The 5834-nt window shown below is 35.4% G+C and overlaps 1 long non-coding RNA gene across 1 annotated transcript; it reads right to left on the reverse strand.

Annotated features, from left to right (window-relative positions):
- Positions 1-836: 836 nt before the first annotated feature.
- Positions 837-2652, reverse strand: LOC145790075 (uncharacterized). The gene is made up of 2 exons (XR_014328718.1): positions 2375-2652; positions 837-1065 (listed from the first exon to the last, which is right to left on the reverse strand). It is a non-coding gene; the product is annotated as an uncharacterized LOC145790075 (long non-coding RNA).
- Positions 2653-5834: the final 3182 nt, after the last annotated feature.

Below are 5834 nucleotides of genomic sequence, written 5' to 3' on the forward strand. Positions count from 1 at the left end.
AGTGCCAATTCCATTTGGATAATCCCAAAGAAATGGCATAGATAGCTTGTATAGCTACCTATTATGAACACTAGTGCTGAAGATTTATTCATTATATTTACCGTCTTGTCATTTTTGAAAAGAATTACTGGAAAGATGTTTTGAAAATCTTGCATTGCACTGTTTCAAAGATAAAATGCATGTTTTATCATGGCATTCCATTTGCATTCAACCTATGGCTTTGCTAAGAAGCATACATGTCATTAAGCATACATGGCATACGGATTAAACATAAACCTACATATGTATCTGCATTACATAAGGCAAACCACATAAGCACATAGTGACATAGAGCACATACGAGTTACCACTCCAAGATATTGGTTCGTCCCACAAACATTCAAAGACTTCCAAATAGAAATAACATTGATCAGGTGTTTTTCTAAAAGGACTTCTAAGAATTTCATGGACGCGAATCATATCTCAGAAGTTTAACCCCATACACACATAGTCACATAAACATGTTATCACATAGCACATAAGGTATACAACATTTCTGACAAGCGAAATGAACCCACTATGGTAAAAACCACTTCCCACAAGCCCTAAGTATTCAAACCTGGTAGCTTTGATACCAAGTTGTAACACCTCCAAAAATTAGCATCTGATATAACCAAATTAACTCAAAGACATAATCTAAATCCCATTACTTCTCATTATTACATACAATAACATTGAATAATATAGACCTTTCAATAGTCAATAGTCATACTAAATCTCCATTTTTTTAATTAAAAATATCAAATATGAGATTTCGCAAAAGAGAGACCACATGCATTAATATCCATCATCCCTAAGATATAAATCTATAACATGTGATGATAACAAGTTAAAGCAACAAAATACAAATTAATGCCTTAATGGCTACAAGTTCCAAGGCTTTGCCTGGTTACAACAAAGTGGTTTTCAAACCCATACATAAATAGTCCTTGGCTTGCAAAACAAAACAAAACAAATAAATAAATGAGCCTTGTGCTCAAAAAGATCCTCCACGCCTTCACTTTGGCGAAGTCACACCACAATCACCTGAAAAATGATTTCCACTAAGGAATGAGCATAAGAGATAATCTAAATAAAGTGCACACAATTTAACAATATCATGAGGTGCAATGCACGTGATATGCCAATGCCAAAATCATAGGTTTTCTTATTTTAAAATTCTCATGCCATGCACTTGTTCAAAAACATAACCAATTCAATCATTCGTTTGATAGAACAAGAGGCGGCAAATATGACACTGGTAATCTCTAAGCTGGTGTCTGCAAGTATGCATAACTAGCACTACCAATCTCCACTTTACCGGCTCCTAACCGGAAGGCACGTGGTACCTACTTCGCGCGTGTTTTCGATCTTTCACCCTGGACAATCAGGCCAACTTAAATAATACCAATCTACACCCCTTATCTGGACTTACCAAACGTATTTACCCCATAACTCAACACATTTCAAATATTCTTAATGAGTCAATTTGAAAATAAATTTCTCAAATCCAATGCGAGGATTAAATCATCAGATTATGCAATGTTCAATGCCATGCATGAATTTGTAAATATTTCAACTTACCTATTTCGAATGCAATTTCAACAATAATCAATACAACCCTCCACGGTTGCCCAAACAATTATCTCTATACAAAATATAAATTTCAAGAGACAAATATGACTTATAATCTCATATTTTCAATCACTTCAACATAAGAGTAACAATCACATGTTCAATCTCCTCTTTTCCAACTCAATCAAGAATTATAATATTCTTCCAAAAATTTCATCAATTTTCCCTTTTATTCAAACTCAAGAATTCACCAAGAATTTTCATAATGCAAAAAAAACAAATAACATAAGTTTCTTTCAACATTTCTCAATACCATAACATGATAAATATTTTTTCATCTTTCTCAAGAGTTCAATATTTTTAAATTAAACAATTTCTAAAAGGAATCTCAATAGTTTCCAATATTCTCAATAGCATTCTTATCAATCTCACTTCCTTTGAACATCCACTTTCACATTCTTATTTGTTCAATAAACATAAACTTTCAACACTTATAAATTTCTCATAAGTTTAGCCAAACATCTAAATTTTTAACATTTCAAGTTCCTAGGGTTTTATCAAAATTTGGAGATTTCTCATTTTAAAAATAAATTTATCAAATTCTTGGATCCCACAACAACCACATTTAACAAGTTGAAAACTTTAAAAAATATATATATATATATTTGAGAATTTCCCCCTTTTTGTACAGTAAATATATTTTTAATAAAAACCCTAATCTCTTATCAAAATAACACATAATAAAGCTAAAACACATACACAATGTTTAAAAAATCCCTACCTCAAAGCTTAGGAGAGAGAATGAATGAAAACCCCAAAATTTGACGTTGTCGGATTACAATCTCCACTGGTCAAAATGTTGCTCTCACCGATCTCTTCACTTTGGCCTCAAGAACTAGGGTCTAAAACCTAATAGATTTTGGTGGATCAAAAGTTATACATGTTGAATGTCAATTAAAAAAAAATTATGAGGGAGAGAGAACTGAGCCGAGAGAGAGAGGACCGAGAGTGGGAGAGAGAGCTAGGCAACTCTCTAGAAAATGCAAAGAAAAGAATGGCAAAGGGGTGGACAACCCCATGTGGGGGTTTGTCCTTTTTTTTTTTTTTATTTTCAAATCAATACAAATATCTATCTCTACATATACATATACATATATATATATATATATATATCAATTAAAAATATGTTTCAATATCATTATAAATTTAGTAACATAAATGACAAAAATGATATAATCTTTTCACACGATAAAATATATTTCGTTTAATGGTGCACACTATAAATATTCGTAACTTTCATGATAATAAAATAAATAATAATAATAATAATAGATGGTTACAAACGAGTCGTGATTCAATCAAATGAGTCCAAAATGACTGCAATTTAATAATTTAGAATAAATCTCCAACTAAGATTAAAGAATAAAATAATAGACTCAAGGTGATCCCCACCATTTACATAATTAAATATGAACAAAAATGATTAAGTATGGGTTAATCAAATAAGTCTCAAAAATTAAATTTATATCTCATTTAATACTCAAGACTCAAGAATAAAAACTCCAAAAAAAAAAATCCAAATAGGCCTTGCGAAGTCAAAATCAACATGTAATATAATTTGTTTTCATCAATTTAAATAGAATAATCCACAATACCATAACAATAATAATAAGGGAAAAAAATTCTATTTGATTCAACTCGTTACAGTATATGTGGTTAAGGTATGTGTCTAACGCAAATATTTTTTTAAAGAGACATGTGTGGAGTGATTTGGGGGGTGAATAGTGTTGCCTACTTGATGTTTTATTCCTAATGTGGAATCTTTTTTTTATATGTAGATTTAAATGTGTGTTAATTGTATGTGCTGTTGATTCTGGGTTGGTGTGTTTAACGGGATTTGTGACTTATTCGAGGTTGGTGTTTATTGTGTTTATTTTCTGATGTTTTCATTCTACTGTGGATGTTTGGATTTTTGATTTCGTGCGGTCATCATAATAGGAAAACATGCAAGAAACCAATGTAGCGCCATCGACACTTACGATCGTTTGCTTCATCACCGATTTACCGCCAAACGTCACCTATTTACTGTAAGATTTCTGAACGAAAACTGTATATTAGAATTAATTAATTGACAAAGAATACACCATTTATATAGAACACTAATTCCTAATCCTACATGAATACATCACTAATATATAGAAGTCTAATAGGACACTACTTCCTAATCCGATAAGGAAAAAGGAGAACACATTCTCACACCCCCACTCAAACTCAAGATGTTTTAGTAGAAAACACTGAGAGTTTGTCAAGAAAAAACCAAAACCGAGCAGTGGTGTGAGTCTTGGTGAAGAAGTCAGCAAGTTGCAGAGCCAAAGAGACGAAAGGAAGCGAGATAAAGCCAGACTGCAGATGCTGACGGACGAAGTGACAATCAATCTTAATATGCTTTGTCCATTCATGAAAGACAGTGTTATGAGCAATTTGAATAGCACTTTGTTTGTCACAATAGAGAAAGGTCGGGGAAGACTGAGGAACGCCCAAGTCAAATAAGAGACCACGAAGCCAAACAATTTCAGTAGTAGCATGAGCCATAGTACGATACTCAGCTTCGGTAGTAGAACGGGCAACAACAGTTTGTTTCTTGCTTTTCCAAGAAATCAAGGAATCGCCAAGAAACATACAGAAACCAAAAGTAGATTTACGATCATTAACATCACCAGCCCAATCAGCATCAGCATCAACCACCAAGTCTAAGGAAGAAGTAAAAGAGAATAGCAAGCCCTGAAAGATGGTACTACGAAGATAGCGAAGAATCCGAAGCAAAGCAGCCCAATGTGTAAAGCGAGGAGTAGAAACAAACTGACTAACCACATGGACAGCATAGGCAAGATTAGGGCAAGTAACTATCAGATAGACTAAGCAATTCATAAGCTCGCGATATAACGTAAGATCGTCTAGAGGAACACCATCAGCAGTGTTGAGCTTTATATTAAGCTCAATGGGGGTATCAAAAAGCTTAGTGTCAGTAAGTCTGGCACGATGGATAACCCCGTTAGCATATTTAGCTTGGGAAAAAAAGTAACCCTTGGGAGAAAAAGCCACCTCAATATCAAGAAAATACCGCAACGGGCCTGGATCCTTCATTTCAAAGGTGCGGAAGAGATGCTACTTGACATCAGAGATAGTAGAAGAGTCAGAATCAGTGATGATCATATCATCTACATATAGTAAGAGAGCAACAAAACCAGCTGAGGTATGTTTCAGAAATAAACAGAGTCAGAAGCAGAAGGATAAAACCTAAGCTCGGTAACAGCAGTCTGAAAGCGATCATAGCAAGCATAAGGAGACTGCTTCAGACCATACAGAGCACGCCGAAGACGACAAACCTGGCCAGAGGAATGGTGAAGACCAGGGAGGGGACACATGTAAACCTCCTCAATGAGATGGCCATTAAGAAAAGCATTTTTAACATCCATCTAATAAAGAGGCCAAGAACGAACAGCAGCGACAGAGATCAAAGTACGGATAGTAGTCATCTTGGCAACAGGAGCAAATGTCTCCTCATAATCAATACCATACTCTTGGGCGAAACCTTTGGCCACCAAACGTGCTTTGCAGCGCTCAAGAGAACCATCAAAATGAGTCTTGACTTTGTAGACCCATTTGTAACCAACCAGCTTCTTACCAGCAGGCAAAGGAACCAACTCCCAAGTACTAGTTTTCTGTAGAGCAAATAACTCATCCTCCATAGCTTGAACCCAATTAGAATCCTGACAGGCCTCTTTGTAAGACTAAGGTTCTGCAAAAGAGTGAATAGCAGACAAAAAGGTACGATAGGAAGCAGAAAAATAAGTATTAGACCAACCCAACCTATTTAGAGGATGACACGCTTGAGGAGGATATCGTTATGTAGTAGGATCAGAGTCGTCAGAAGCAGGAGGATCAGCAGCAGAGGTAGAGACAAATGGTGGAGGAGGAGCTTGGCGACGAGAATAAACGAAGAACGAAGGAGGAGAAGCAGTCAAAGGTAAAACAAGAGGAGAAGATGGAACAAGCGCAGAAGGAACTGTGGAGATGTACTCATCAGACGGGACCTCAGAAGGAAATGGATCAATATAAACCAAATCCTCTTTGGAAATTGGAGCGGTGAGGGGAGGAAGCTGAAAGTAAGATAGACGTTCGAGAAAGGCAACATGGTGGGAGACATAAAGGCCACGAGAAATAGGGTCATAACAGCGATA

Source organism: Camellia sinensis, chromosome 5, assembly GCF_055761805.1.
Source record: "Camellia sinensis isolate YWXY chromosome 5, ASM5576180v1, whole genome shotgun sequence".
Lineage (NCBI taxonomy): Eukaryota > Viridiplantae > Streptophyta > Magnoliopsida > Ericales > Theaceae > Camellia > Camellia sinensis.